This window comes from Pyxicephalus adspersus, chromosome 12 (assembly GCF_032062135.1).
Source record: "Pyxicephalus adspersus chromosome 12, UCB_Pads_2.0, whole genome shotgun sequence".
Lineage (NCBI taxonomy): Eukaryota > Metazoa > Chordata > Amphibia > Anura > Pyxicephalidae > Pyxicephalus > Pyxicephalus adspersus.
The window spans coordinates 9,447,272-9,463,939 of NC_092869.1; the positions used below are offsets into that span (position 1 = coordinate 9,447,272).

At 38.6% G+C, this 16,668-nt stretch overlaps 1 long non-coding RNA gene across 2 annotated transcripts in view; it reads right to left on the minus strand.

Annotated features, from left to right (window-relative positions):
* LOC140341983 (uncharacterized) overlaps positions 1-16,668 on the minus strand; it is a 92,733-nt gene that overhangs the window by 10,201 nt on the left and 65,864 nt on the right. The window lies entirely within an intron of this gene.

Genomic DNA, 16,668 nt, shown 5'->3' on the forward strand with positions numbered 1-16,668 from the left:
CCAAAGTAAGCTTTATTTTTGATAAAACATGTATTGAGATATATATATATATATATATAGATATATATATAGATATATATATATATAATTTTTTTTTATTGTAATTAGAATTATGTATTATAATGTAGGTCTAATTTGTATCCTGAAGAAGCAGACAAAAAGCTTCCATGAAACGGGTCAATGTTCATTGAGACAAAGTATGAACTTTGCATGTCACTGTTTTTGGCATGAGCGATTTGTTTTTAATGAATCAAATGTATGTATGGTTTTACATATTTATGTATTGTTGAAAAATATTTTTTCTATTTTATGTAAACCAAATGGTATATTTATTCAGAGCATGTGCCCTAAAAGTCCTAATATATCGTGCTGCTTTCTTGAAAATGTCTGCATTAGTTTGCAAACATATTGAGAGACAAACTCTGAAAGTTCACTACGGACTCAGATAGTGGTGAATTCAATTCTCATCTCTACAATCTCTGAGCTATGCAACCAACAGTGTGCATGTATGCATTTAAGTTTTGCCAATATCCCCTTTCTCAAATACCTCATATGGACACTTTTAGACTAATTTGCGAGAATACTTCAAGAATGTTCACACAATGTGAAGCACCTGTTTATTTCTTCTGGACATCACTGCATAATCTCATGGAATATTTACTCCTTAATGTGTGTGTTGAGATTGGACAATACACTTCTTAAAAATATGTAATATTATCTGGCAGTAAGCAGGCCTGGAAACTCAACTGGAGCTTTAAAACATGTTACTAGTAGTAAGGAGGTATTTTCAACAGACACTCCTCTGGAAATTGGATCTGTAAGCATGTACCTATCATGTCTAATTAAAATATCCAAACTTGGCTATCTGAGTTACGATCATTGTATGTTCTTTTACATTTTTAAATCTTTTTACTTGCCAAATATATTGTTTATTTTCAAAGTGCTAGTAAGTTTACAGTACTTTCAAGTGTAGGCAATTATGTGCTCATGGGTGGTTGTCTTGACACCCATCAAAATGTTGCTATGTCTTAAAGTATTTGTGGCTGGTACCCACTCCCATGGCTGGTGAGTGCACCACAAATATATTCCAATATATTAATATTGTCTATCATTGAGTAAGACTGATTAATTAGTTAATTTTCAGGTTTTTTTATTCAGTTTCATTTATTAGCTTTAGTGCTATACACAAATAAAGCTGTAGAGAATATTGTGGTGAATATCCCACAGCTGAATAGATTTATATTCTATTGCTAAGTATGAATTGCTTACATGAGCCTCTAAAACTCAAGTTTTAGTGGCTCAGTAGGGCACAAATTGGCATAACCAAATCAAATTATTTTTTTAAAAGCTTCTTCTAGAATATAAAACTGGACCCAAGTCCTTTGTCTATATGGTCTATATTAAAATTAAATATCCACAAAGCTTCTGATGTCCCTAAGACTGAAGAAGGACCCTTATCTTCTAATAAACAGACCCCGCCTGATAGACTAAGTGTGATAAGAGACTCAGTAAGGCAAAACCACTGCTTGACATCTATCATGTAGAATGCAGACTTTATGTTTGTATGAGGTTAGCCATTGAACGTATATTATAGAGAATTATATACAACTAAATTGTTTTAAACATAGTTAGGTTATTCACTTTCACATGTAAATTTTCCATTAATAAATTGATATTTTACCTTTAACATGCTTTTTATGGCATTGTTTAAACAAATATATATTAGAGAATAAATGTTTGTCTTAAAAATCCCACAATCTATACTTGATACTTCTATACATTTTTAAAAAAGAAATGTGGTATCAGTGTACCAGTGACACCCAATGGGTTTAATTTTTTTGTATGATCTTTAACATGCTAAATTCCTAAAATGTAGGTATGTATAGATGTGTATTATTTTACTGCGTGTTTGTATTCAGTGATGGTGGAGATGTTAAAACATGGAAAATGCTGTCTACCAGTTAAACAATGACATGCAATCTGTGCCAAATTGATTTTCTTCCAGTGTTCTGAAGCCTCCATTGGGATTTGTTGAGATATGAACAACACTCATCACATATACTGCCTATAAAACACAGGTCCTGCTTAAAGCACAAAACATATCCTCATGCAGAATGAATGTTAGGAATAAATACTAAATCCAACATTTGAAATGCATATACAGAATAACTTTAAATGTATCGAAAAACATATATGTATATGTTAAAGAAACTATAGCAAAATGTAACATGTTGTGCGAAGACGTAATATAGTAATGAACACACAAGAAATGTTCACTCATTACAAAAGTAGAAAAGATTCAAGTTATTTTGTAAATTTCTGTGTGCTGGGTGTTGTGTGAGTGTGTGTAGAAATCACTAACAACAATTTTTTGGATTTTAATTGCATCCACCGACGCCAATGATGTTTTTTTTGTTGTGATTTCTAACACTAATGTGGGCAGTATTATTGCAGTCATTGACCCCAATACAGTTAGACCTGTAACGTGTGAGGAAAGGTGAAGAGGGGAAGGCCGACATGAATGGGTAGACTGGGAGTAGACAGCATGGGGTTATGCGAGCTAAAGGGGGAGGGGGGAGTAAGGAGGAGGAGGTATAGGAGGGGCAGAAGAAGTTAAAAGGTCAGGACGAGGAAGTAAGGGTCTATTCGGAGAGAGACAGCATACAGGAATGTTTTTGTCAGTTTTAATTGAATTTTTTGGAAAATTTTGCAAAAACATTTTCACTGTTACATTTTTACATTTTTCCGATGTAGAAGAACTTCTGACGTAATTTTGGAACACTGCCACAGCTCGGGGTCCAGGTTGGCTCCAAGAGCAGGTGAGCACGGTGTTACAGGGGTTGGCTTCAGTCCCTATGACTGGGGGACTGGATGCCAGACGGAGGTCTAGGCCGCGGCTTGGTGCGTTCTGGCACCTAGGGACTGGGTTGAACATAAGGTGGCTGTGGCGGTTAATCGATCAGAAGGCAAACTGTTGGATTCTGATGAGGAGTTCTGGGGGGCCCCAAGGTGGCCCAGGGAGTGCAGCAGGTGGCTTAAGGATCTGGTGTTCCTGGTGAGTCATGTGGGTTTTTTATTTATGAGAGTTTGGGCAGCATGGGTCCGCTGGGTGGGTGGGGGGGTGGACAGGGGGCGGGCAGTCTAGCGGATAGCATGGCTGTGGGTGGGCCTCAACCAGGGTTGGAAAGAGGTGGAAAAAAAGGATGGAAAAAGGAGATGACAGAGTGAGTGGGGGCGGGACTTTGGATCTGGAGCAGGAGGCGTCAGTAGTAAGTGCGGGGTCTGTCAGTGACCAGGTAAATGTGGGTGATGTGGCAGGGGGAACATATATATTTGCTTTGAGGGTCCTCTGGGGGTGCATTTGGAGCGTGAGGTGGGAGAAAAGATTTTGCGCTGGGAATTTATTGATATGATTTCATTTTATTGCTGCTGGAGTGTTTTAACTTGGATCGAGGACTGGGTGAGTGGAAAAAGAGGGAAGAAGAGCAGAGGCGTTATCGGATGATTCCGAGGGCATTTGCCAATTAGCTGCAGGCATTTGGCAATTTGGCTAGTGTTATTTGGTAAAAGGCACCTGAGCATTGCTCAGCATTGTTTATTATCTGGATGTCATAGGGGAAGTGCACAGGGTGTATGGCGGGTTAGCATGATTTCACTATGATGAGCAATTCAGGCAGTCCAATTTGTTGGGATCATTAGGACATCAGCCTTTGGTTGAAGTTGATGACACCGGCTAAAGTGGTGATTTCGTCCTTTCTTGGGGGGGAGGGTCAGGTTCCCTTGGGAATTCAACGATGGTAAATGCAGGTTTGGTGCAGCCTGTCATTTTCAGCACAAGTGCCCTGGGCGGGGCCCAAGGCCTTGCCTGATATTTTAAACATGTGAAGGGCTGGCTTGGTGACTTCCCTGGAAAAATGGAAGAAGCCGGTGATGGTGGAAAGGATGGTCCCCTTTCTAAACAGATATCCGGATAGGGCTGCGGTGTGAATGATAGAGTTGGGTTTTAGGAAGGGATTTAAAAACGTTGCTCGATGGGGACCCCACCCCCTCCTGCAAGAAATTTGAAATCGGCTCTGAATCAGCCAGATGTGGTGACAGCAAAAATGGAAAAAGAAATGAAATTGGGTAAGATGGGTGGCCCATTTGCGGACCCTCCGGTGGAGGACTTGGTGGTGTCTCCTTTAGGGGTGGTCCCCAAAAAAGAGCTGAACAAGTTCAGGCTCATACATCACTTATCTGCTGGGTGGCTCCGTTAATTTGGCCATTGATCTGGAGCTATGCTCTGTGTCCTTTACTTCATTCAATTGTGCGCTAAAGTGAGTATAGCGTTATGGAAAAGGCGCTTTACTTGTAAAGGCCGATAACAAGGCGGCGTTCCAGTTGCTGCCAGTGCATTCGGAGAGCCAGCGTTGTTTGGGGTGTGTAGGGCAGGGAGCATTCTATGTTGTCAGATTTCTGCTTATGGGGTGTTCCTTGTCTTGTGCACTCTTTGAAACGTTCAGTATGTTTCTGGAGTGGGTCGTTAAGGATGTAACGGAAGTCCCATCTGTCATTCACTATCTGGACGATTTCCTTTGTATTCGCCTGGCCAATTCATCGGTTTGTCGGGTGCTGTTGGTGGAAAGGTTTGGGGTTCGCAGTCGGTTTGGATGGAAGGGCTGGAGTGGAGAATTACATTGCGGATGCCTTGTCTCGATTTCAGTGGGATCGGTTCCAGCAGTTGGAACCAGAAGCGGCCCAGCAGGGAGTCGGATGCCCGCCAGAATTGTGGAGGATCGCATTGGATTCCCAGCGGGTATGGTTCAGCAGTCTGTGAGTCAGTCTACTTGGGCAGCCAATTCAGTGGTGTTGTCTGAGTAGTTTCGTTTCTGTTTGCAGTTTGGGGGTGAAGGTGTGGAACTTAACAGGACCATTTTGTTACTGTATTTTTTGTGTTGTTGTTTTGCAGAAGGGGTGTCAGTAGTTAAATGGAAGTTGGCGGCTCTTGCCTTTTTGTTTAAGTTGTTGGGTTTAAAAGATGTTAGTAAGGAATTTTTGGTTCGGCAGGTTCTCAAAGGATACAGGAAAGGAAGGAAGGTGGCGGATAGGCGAAGGCTGCTTTCATTTCCAATTTTAAGGGCAGTCTTGGGGAGGTTGGGTGTGGTTTGTGCATCTGGGTATGAGGCTCTGCTGTTTAGGACAGCCTTTGTGATAGCATTTTTTGTTGGTATGCAGATAGGGGAACTGGTGAGCGGGAGGTGGATTGGTATTGGAATAGAGTAAATGTATGGATTGCCAGGTCAAAAACGGAACAATTGGGCGTGGGTTTTAGTGTCGAATTGGCATTGGATGGGGGAATGGCCTGCCCTGTGGCGGCTGTGGGGGAATTTTTAGGGTACGGCCAGGAGGAGAGAGCCCGTTATTAATACATGAAGATGGGCGGGCTCTGGCAAGGTACCAGTTTTTAGCAGTTTTTTGCAAAGGTGGAAGGTTTGAATGAAAAGTTTTTATCTCATTAATCTGGCATTGGAGCAGCCACGGAAGCGGCCGGTGGGGGTTGGAGGTTGATGTAATTAAGCGCATTAGGCGGTAGAAGTCCTAGCATTTTTGGCTGAATATTCGCCCACAAGGGAGGCAGCTGGGCATCCCTTGAGTTGCAGGTCTGCCTCAGTGGCTCGGTGTACCCAGTTTGCAATGGAGCAGCGTAATGCCAGGTGCCTGATGTGTTTTTTACGTTGCTGGGAATGATTTGGGAATTAGGCTGGTGCGGGAGCTGATTAGAGACATAAAGGGGGATTTTCTGCACTTTAAGCGTTTACTAGTGGTGTGGTCCGATATGGTGGCCAGGTTGCATTGGAGAGGGGCTAGGTCCGTGGAACATTTGAATAGGAAGTTAAATAAGGACATGGGCCGGTTTGTGGTTCGGAATGGGGGTTTGGTGGTAAAGCATAGGAATTGGAAGTTGAGACAGGATTGTGTTTGAGGTAAGATGCGGTGCATTTGACTGATGTGGGTACAGATTTATGGTTCCTGGGCCTTCAGAATGGGATTCAACGGAGATTGCAGGTCTGGAGGAGCGCACAAGCATGAGGTTTCTCGCTTGTGGCTGTTGAGGTCTTTCGAGAGAAGTGTGCTGGTTGTTAATAATTTTGGTTTTAGGGACACATCTATGGTATGGAGTCCCTGGTTTTGGTTACTGGTTTGGTGTAAATTGTTTTTGGGTGGTCTGCACAGGAAAGGAAAATATATTCGTTCCCAAGCTGGAAGTATGGGTGGCTGGGAGCAATTATGTTTTAAGGTGCAGACCTCAAGGACCATCAACCAGTAAGCTAAAATTGAGGAATTATTATTATTATTATTATTATTAAACAGGATTTATATAGCGCCAATATTGTTATGGTATGGTTATTGCATAATTGGTATTTAATCTTATAGTTATTACATGTATACTTTTTTGTTAATATTTGATTGTATTTATGTTGTGTTTTATATTGGTTTTATATATATATATATATTTATATATATATATGTATGTATATATATATGTGTGTTATTTATATTGTTATATTCTTATTTTTATTGTTTTTTTGATAATAAAGTTATTTAGGTAATATTTTGTTAATAAAAAGCCTATGGGCCATTTACCCAATATATAGTGTGGTCTTTATTCTGGGTAGGGGTTAGGTGTTAAAGTTGTGAGTGGGGTAATAAAGGGGGGATTAAGAGGTTTTGTAGTGTGAGGCGGATGCAAGTCTGCGTAACTAAGTTTTGCCACAGCCATGGGCTCTATTATTGTGGACTTTGCTTCCAATGATGCCAGTGCTGTGTGTTTTTATTAAGGCCACTGCCAAAATAATGGCTTCAGTGTGCCTTAAAGGACCTTGAAAATATATATTGATGTGTTACAGCCAGTTCACAAAAAGGACTTGGAATTGGAGAGAGTGCAGACAAGGGCAACTAAACTAATAAAAGGAATGGAGGAGCTCAGCTATGAGGAGAGATTAGCTGAACTGAATCTTTTCTCCCTTTGAGAAGAGATGTTTAAGGGGGCTATGATCACCCTGTATACATTTATTTTAATTGTCTATATAGGGAACTCTCTTCCTAATTATTCACTTTGAGATCATTACAAAAAACAATAGAGCACTCTTTGCGTCTGGAGGAAAAGAAGTTTAAGCTCCAGATAAGGAAGGGATTCTTCACTGCAAGGTCTGTGAAAATGTGGAATCAGCTCCCTCAGGAAGTAGTTTCAGCAAGTTCTATAGATTGCTTTAAGAAAAAGCTGAATGCTTTTCTAGAAACTCAGAATATAATTGGGTATTAAAGATAAAGAAAGTAAAGATAACAGAGACTGTTGATCCAGTGAATATCCAATTGCCTTATGGAATCAGGAAATATTTTTTTTTCCCTTCTGGAAGCAAATTGTACCACAGTTTTGTTTGCCTTCCTCTGGACCAACAATGTGCATAGAGTTTTATATCTTGGATATGTTTATTTCCCTAGTGGTTGAACTGGATTGACTTATGTCTTTTTTCAACCCAACCTACTATGTAATTATGTTTTATTATCAATGATTATTCATCGTTTGTGTATTAAATGTATTTATATTGAAAAAGTTAAACTACTGTCAAGTTTTATCGGTAGCAGACAGAGCTTTATGGCAAAATACAATTTGCAATTCTTTTCTGCCTTAAAACCTATTCCTTGCCAAAATTTTCTTCAACTTCAACACAACATCATCGATTGTGGGAGTAATAATTCCATCTCAGGACTAAGTACTTAGTTATGTGTTATGTCATCTGTGGCTAACCAATGGGGAAAACTGACTGAAGACTCCGGACCTGAAAGAAGAGCAGGAGAAGATGGCAGAGGTGAAGATGGCATGAGTGTGAATGTAGCATTGCTGAAGGAGGGCATTTGAGTAGGTAGATCTGCCATGATGTTCAAACATGCTAAAGATATCCCAAGAACAATAATACATGTGTTTTACTGGTTCTGAACTCACTTATAGGGCAGAAATTGTGCTTTTCTGCTGTGCCCTATGCTGCTATTGACTACAAAATGGAAACTACGATGAGTGAGAAAAATATATATATATATTACATACATATGAGTGAGACAATAAAAATACATTTACATAGAAAGATCATGTTGTTTGTGACATGTTGTTAATTCAGACAAGGTCTACGATGAGGATTAGAGTCTACCTTATGAAACATCAGACAAGGTTTGAGGATCAAGTTCAGTAAGTTCACATGTAACAGGAAGATAAATGGGATCCAGCAAATGTGTAGTCAATAAACAAGCTGGGGTTGGTAGCTCATAGTATGACATATGAATTGGAGAGCAGACTCTACTCAAGCAAAGATAGATATTTTGGAAACCGTTGGAAAAAATAGGGTGCATCAGCATATGCAATAGCAAATTTGAAATTGACATGAATGCAATAATCTGGCATATAGGAAGTGTAGTGACTCGGCTAAACAAGAAGTATAGGCAAAAAAGCCAAAAATCTTAAACATTATGATTGGACAAGAAGTTGATAAGGTTAGAGGCAGACATGGGACAGTTCCTTAGTATACTTAGTAGTAAGATGAGGAACCATCTGTACACGAGAACTTGACAACGACTAGATCAAAACCCTTACATCTTTCATCCAATGCATTAACATTCTACGAAGTCAAGATTTTTGTTGGTGTTACTTTCTTGCCAATTTTTAATGGTGGACTTACAAATAGTCAGATCACACTACACTGAGTGACCCATCTTCCCATCAGTCATGTCTTTCTACCAATGGACCAACTGACCTACTTTTCCTCAGCAATGCCTGGTTTTTACTGTCTGTTCCAAGTGGGGTTTATTTATTATATATGTCGAAAAAAATACAGAATGTCTACATTCATCATTATAATTATCATCAAATTCCTACAGTTGGAAAGTTGGTATCTCAATATATCTGAACTTCAAGCCCCCCCAAATACATGCAAATCACAAATGTGAATGCTAAAATGATTTAGCCATGGTATGGTGCTCTGGCAACCCAAAAGATGGAATGTTAAACTCCAGGAAAAGGGTTAATTATACAGATTAAATAGGTTAACAGAAGCTGTTTTACTTCCCTAAGGATTTGTATTTCTGATCATAACCTTTATATAGCTCACACACTCACAACATTTACAGTACAGGTCTCCTCTCTGCCCACAGCCTGCAAACTGATGAGCTCACCTTGCACATTCTGTTTTCTCTTATTCATCAGCATTGCAGCTTGTTAACATATGAGCAGTGCAGAAGAACCTGTTTGCTTCTCTACAAAATGTCGAATTGTAAAAGGGTAGTACCAAATCAAATGTAGTATTTCCACTGGTATTTGACAAAATACATTTAATGATATAGTAATAAATAAAAAGCTGCCTTAATTTGTGACTTCTGTATTTGCCTGAAGTTCAGTTTTAATGCAGCTGCTATATCATGGTGCTGTTTCACTCCATAAAACTCTATTAAATATTTATTTCTTTTCGTTATTACTTTTCGTGCTAACTCAAGGACATAAGTTAATGGTTCTTTGTTGTAGTGTGGTCACACCCTGGAAAAATCTATAAAACAACAGTTGAATTTTCATCATCAGCCTCTCTGCATGATCTTAGATTATGATGGTGTTTGCTGCCTATAATGATGCTGAGGTTGGAAGCCAATCTTCCTTTGCCATGGAACTGTTATACATTGGGGAAAAAAATCTATAAAATAATTTTCTTTTTTTTTTAATTCTTCATCATGGATTCTAGCTTTTCTGCTTAGGGATGAATCTAATATTGCTGTACTTCATAAAGCTTAAAGTTCTCAAATAATTCTCAATTATTATATAAATCTTTACTTTTATTACCATCCCAATCCTTTCTTGGTTCAAGATGCTGACAGTACTTGTGCTTCTGCTGTACAAAACTAAAGGCAGTTGTATTCCAAGCAAAACACATTTTCCTTGTTGATAAAATTTGCCCCAGTATAATTTTAGGTTTTTTTTTGGCCAAACTGATTTAAAAATTCTGGAGTATGAACACCATTTAAAAGTTTTTTGTTTGATTCTGTTTTTTTGATAGTAACTACAACAACCTAATGCACCAAAACAGCATAGGAAGACCATCAAATTCTTGAAGAACATTGGGTTGATTAAAAAAAATGGGGGAAGGTGTGTGTACACAGGTGGGGATAGTTTATTTTTGCAACCTGAGGACAATATAGGAAAAAATCCCTCAGTACACAAAATTTCATGTTCATGAAAAAGTAAATAAGGGACTCCATAAAGTTGTATGAGAGGTGCTGAGAAGCTCCTGGCTTTGCCCCCCTCCAGATGAAATAGAAAAATGAGTGTGGGGGCATATGACAGCCTAATATCTTAGTATGTAACTGCCAATGTCAGGTCATTGCGATTCTTAAAACTGTTTTTTCTTTTAGTGAGAAGTTGTAATGGCAGAGACACAAGCAAGTTTCACGCCGTTGGAGTTACAGGTCGTCATGAAGTTTTTGTTTCTCCAGGGAAATTCAGCAAAGGACATTCACACTGAGATGTCACAAACACTGGTGGAAAAGTGTCCTTCCTACAGCACTGTCAAAACCTGGATTTCCTGTTTCAAGACTGGGCATTTCACCGTTGAAGATGAGCCCCGCATTGGGCGCCCCCCAAGCTCAACTGACCAAGCAACCTGCGATGCTGTCCATGAGCTGATTATTAAGGACCAGTGAATATCCGCAAAAACGATAGCCCAGATACTTGACATCTCACGAGAGCATGTTGGGTTTGTTATCACTACTATCCTAGACATGCGCAAGCTTTCAGCAAAGTGGGTGCCGAAATGTTTGAACAGTGATCAGAAGAAGGAACGAGTTAAAGCATCCAAAGCTGTTTTGGCCTATTTTGAAGCTGCACAGGACTTTTTGTCTAGGTTAGTGACTGAAGATAAAACCTCATCTATGATAAAAACCACATCTATGATCCTGAAACCAAGGAACAGTCAAAGGAATGGTGCCACAGTGGGCCCCCGCGGCCGAAGAAGTTCGGAACCTAGAAATCGGCCAAAAAAGTCATGGTGTCCGTTTTCTGGTACAAAGACGGTATTCTGTTGGTGGACTACCTACCTCAGCGCTCTTGTATCACCGGACAGTATTATGCTAACCTCCTGGACCAGCTGAAGGAGGCAATTAAGACGAAACGCTGTGGAAAGTTGACCAAAGGGATCTCTTTTTTGCAGGACAACGCACTTGGGCACACGTCCAACCTTTGGACTAATATCTGTTCCCGAGTTTGAAGAAACACCTGAAGGGGCAACATTTTGAGGACATTTCTGATGTCAAAGATGCTGCTGAGAGCTGGTTTGCAGCCCAACCAAAGGACTTTTATTTGAACAGTCTAGAAAAGCTGCAACTATGCTGTACCAAGTGCATCTCTGCTCTAGCTGATGGAAGAATAGTGAAGACTAGAGGTAAGGGAATTATTGGAATTGTCTGGAAAGTGTTATTGCCATGGTTTAGAGCAGGGGTTGGACACCTGCAGTTTGGGAGCCACATGCAGCTCTTCAGCCTCCTTGTTGTGGCTCCCTTCTGCCTTGACAACAGAAAAAAAAATAACGATTATTTATTGATTTAATTTTTATTTATATATTATTTTATTTTTGTTTATTTTGTTGCACAGTTATCTTGCGCTATATCCACGTCTATAGCCCTCGCCTTTACCTGCCTTTACCAGCTTCGTGAGAGACCCCCATGGTAAGCTAACCATGAATACATCCCAAAAAAGAAAAATCTCAAAAGAAAATAGAGAGTTTAATTCTGCATGGACAGATTCCTTTGCCTTCACTGCCAACGACGCTGTCTTACCTGTGTGCTTGATATGTGGCAAGAAGTTAGCAATGTATATGTATATGATGTATATGATATTGAGCAGACAGAAATGTTATGCAGATATGTGAACTCTGATGGGCCGCAGGAAGAACTGATTGAACTCATTCTGCTAAATGGCCAAATGCAGGGACAAGACATTTGTGAGGCGGTTTTGAGTTGTCTAAAAGCCAAAGGAATAAACCCCACTCACCTGGTGTCAGTGTCTACTGATGGTGTACCCAGTATGAGAGCAGCACAGAAGGGCTTTGTGAATTTACATCAAAAGTCACTGGATCGAGAGCTAATGAAGTTTCACTGCATCTTGCACCAAGAAGCACTGTGCGCTCAAATATTCCCCCCTGAATGTGTGGAAGTGATGGACCTCGTTAAGATAGTGAACAAAATAATTGCAAATGGGCTAAACCACAGACAGTTTTGTTCATTGTTAGATGAAGTCGAGAGTGCATATTCGGATCTCCTGCTGCACAACAGAGATCGGTGGCTGTCAAGGAGGAGGAGGAGGAGATGTGCTGAAATGCTTCTCCGCTTGTCTCGAACATGTGATAACCTTCTTGGAAAGCAAAGGCCTCAGCTATCCCAAACTGGAGACCTGGCTAGTACTGGGAGATTGGTTAGAATTTCTTTTTTAATGGTAGATATGACAAGTCACTTAAACAAGCTGAATAAAAATCTCCAGGGAAAGGGAAGCACGGCCCTGCAGTTGCTGGAGGATGTTCTGGCATTTGAGCGAAAGAAGATAGTGTTTGCAAGAGATGTACAGAGAGGTACGCTCTCTCACTTCCTCTCCCTGAGAGAGTTCAAAGAAGAGAACAATCACATAAATTGTCAATATTTAAACCGTGCAATTATGGCAATGCAAGCTGCATTTGGAGAATTTTGATTTTGAGAGTTCAGAAAGGAAAAAAACATTCTCTCCTTCCTTGTCACACCGCTGGACATCGACCCATCCCTGCTGAACATATCCGCATTTACAGGGATAAGTCAGTCCGATCTTGAAATTGAGCTGGCCGATATAGCAGAAAAAGACATATGGGTGTCCAAGTTCAAAAGCCTGACAGTGGATTTTGAAGAAGTCACCCGTCAGAAGGCCACTGTCGCTAAAGAGCACAAATGGAATGATATTGAAAACCTCCCTAAACAAACTTGTTTTTGAAACACGGAGTGCCATTCCCGACATGTATATGAACATAAAAAAAGTTTGAATTTGGAGTCCTGTCTATTTTTAGCTCAACATACTTGTGCAAGCAAGTTTTCTCGAGCATGAACTTCATAAAGTCCAAATATCACTCCCGGCTCACAAATGAGAGCCTACATTCCTGTGTGAAGATCAAAGTCACATCTTACAGCCCTAACATAGGGAATATCAGCATCAAGCTTCAGAAACAGTTAAAAAGTCAAATTAAACAGATGATAACACTAGCATTTATTAGGCTATTATTTTTCAAAAAAAAAATTATTTCAGACCCAGAGCTGATGTAGTTTTTTATTGTATGTTCAGGTGCTTCGGTTTCTGGCTAAGAAAGAAACCCCGAAGAGGATGGGAGCATACTGAAATGGACTTGTCAAAAAATGTTCCTAATTTTTTATGTTTACTTTTTTAAAACTGCCAAGCTTCAACTATATGTTTTTTTATACTAAAGTGGGCTACGTTTTATTTTAATGTTACACAAATACGGGACTCAAGACTCAAAAAGGCCTGCATAGTTCAGGTTTAATTTTTTTCAAAGTAGCCCTACACATGCACACTGCACTTCTGTTTCTTGTATGCTGTTGTTGTAACAGGTAAAATTAAATAAAGATTAAAACTTTTAAAAGTTTACAAGCTGTGTTATGTTTTGCAGTTCAAGACTTTTTTTCTTTAGTGGAAGTGGGGGCAAAATGGCTCTTTTGATAGTAAAAGTTGCCAACCGATAGTTTAGAGCAAACAGAAAAGACATTAAACTATATGATATCTGTGTTCAGATATCATACACAGACATTCTGTGCTGACGCATATTGATTTGAAAGTTTAAAACACCAGATGTTCCTGTTTTCTTTTCTGAAGAAGTGGAACTAGTCTGTGAAATGTGTCAATACACACAGGGTGCATCCATCAAAGAGTGATCCTAACAAGAATATCTTGTATGGTGTTTAGTTTGCATGTTTTTAATATATGTTTTATATGTTAGCGATTTTAAAGTTATTTAATAAAGTATATGATTTTACAATCAGTAGATATCTGTGAATTTTAATTCATTGGCCCTTAAAGTCCCAATTTTAAATGAAATAGACTGGATAACACATTACCATTATTTGGAATCATTCCTGAAAAGTTCTAAATACTTTGTTTTTGTAGGTTGAAATGTAAAACAAACATGTATAAAAATGTGTTGAATTTTTTACAGTAAATGACACAATAAAGATACAACAGCCCCAAAGACCGCAGAGATCAATGGAATTCAGGTGGTGGTTTATATAATGTGCAAAACACTGTGTGTGCTGTAATATATGATTTACTTGCAAAAAATCTAGTGCAATGAGATGACAGCGGAAATCAATGGTAATAATAACTGATATGCAACACTATTCTACACACTAACATTATGGTCCCTGTATGACACATACAATGCCAGTTGTTATGAGTTATGAATATCCTGCATGTACAATAACACTCAACCCCATAAGGTCCTGCAGCAGTAGAAATCGGCAGAGGTTTTAGCTCCCCAAAAATATCATGTCTTGACTAACAAGTTTTTTGATATTTGAACCTAACCAAATTGACAAAATTGTGGTCCAACTTGATATTTACCCAAATACAAACCCAAATGTAAAATGTGTGATGTATCAAGGGAAGAAAAAATTTGTGGGAACCCAACATTTAGTGTTTTGCTCTGGTTTTCAACAAAAACCCACATTCGGAACACTGATATGGATTTTCATGTCACATACTTAATCAACAGGGATTGAAATGATACTTTTTAAATAAATTATGATGTGCTAACATTACTAGCAATAGGTTAGTTTTTAGAGTTTGAAATGTTAAATCACATTTTAAAACATAGTTTCTCAACTAGGGTTCCTCCAGAGGTTGCTAGGGGTTCCTTGAGCAATAAGCAGTTTGTGAGTTAACTGATATGAATGACCTTTTTGGCGATCAGGGTAGGGGTGGCAGCTTTCCTTCTGATCAGCAATGTAAGAGGCAATCTTCTTACTGATCCCTACACTAATGTATTGTGAACTGTTGATACAATAATTATAGCAGGGGTTCCCCAAAGACCTGAAAATTATTTTAAGGGTTCCTCCATTTTAAAAATGTTGAGAAACACTGTTTTAGAGGTAGAGAGAAGGGGGGTAGAATAGCTATTGTCCTATAACATTACCTTGCAGTACTACTTGCCTCACAGTAAATAACATGAAACATTTTGATTAATGTTATATGGTCTATGAAAAAATATCTATAGGGATTTTCTGTATAGTTGTGATACACCCAATGGAGTTGACCTCTTAAGCAACTGTCAGAAAATTTGTTAAAAAATATCAATTTTTTTCTTACGTTTTTTTAGGGTCTCACGGTAAACTAACAGAATTTGCAATGAATGAAAGCTAAAATAGAATATTGATTTTGAAAAAAAAAATAAACAAATAAATCTGAAGGCAAAGCAGTAATTTCATGGCTCTTCTTCTTTCCAAAATAATAAGCAGTAAAGCTGGAATATTAAAGCCGATCTTTAGGATTTTTTTCATCCACTGTGACATATTCTCCTAGATAAAGAAAGGGGGCTCTGTGCCTCCTCTTCTGATTTTGTTTTTTCTTGACATGCAAGAAAACAGAAAGACAGAGGGGGTTTATTGTATATTATATGCCAGTTCTGTTCTGGCAGCTCATTTTGCAGTTATTCCCTTTTTGTATATTTTTTCCCTGTTATTCCAGCATCTTCTTGCATGAAAGAAGAATAATATTTGTTAACTGTCCATCTCCATGAAAATGAATGTAGCTAATTAATTGAACATGTTACCTGTCATGTCTTGTTTTCCTGTATAATATCTCTTTTCTGATCTTTTGTGACTTAACATTTTGTAATTGTAAAATGTAATGTTTTAGTATAACATCAGATAATAATTTGGATCCTAGTCTTGGTGATGTAGACTTTTAAAGATATGGTGCTACCAGAGAAAATTACTTTCTAAAACCATATACCTTTTTGGTTATTAAAATTTAACAGTAATCCAGACTTCTAAAAAAACATATAGAAATAAAAATACAGAAATAAAAAAATATGAATAATACATGAAAATAGGTACCTAATACAAACTGTAAATTAAGGCTCTATGCCTTGATCAGACCCCTACTTGACCCTAAGCCAATATCAACAAAGAACAACAAACCTACCCTACACTTTAACAAGAGTCATTAAGCTATCTAACACCAGTGAGGCATATAGCCTCAGAATAATTACCCACCTGACTCCGTGCATTCCATATTTAATAAAGGATCAATCTAAAATCCAACAACATGGAAGGAGTACAGGTAACCCTGAGCCCACATTGTATTATACTAACGATTATGGTAATTTTATAGATTTACTCTAGCATAACATTGTTGAGAGTAGAAAAATGTTTAAAGATAACTGTTTCCTGGCTATAGGTTGATCACATCATGCAATAATTACAAGAAAGTACACTGTAAGTCTGTTTTTGGGGGGGTCCAAAGTATTATATGGCAGTAACAGGTTTCATGCAATAGTAAAGTACAGTGCCGTTAATTTTAATTGGCACCTCAATGCATCTGAACTGCAAGCCCCCCCTCCACTGTGCCCC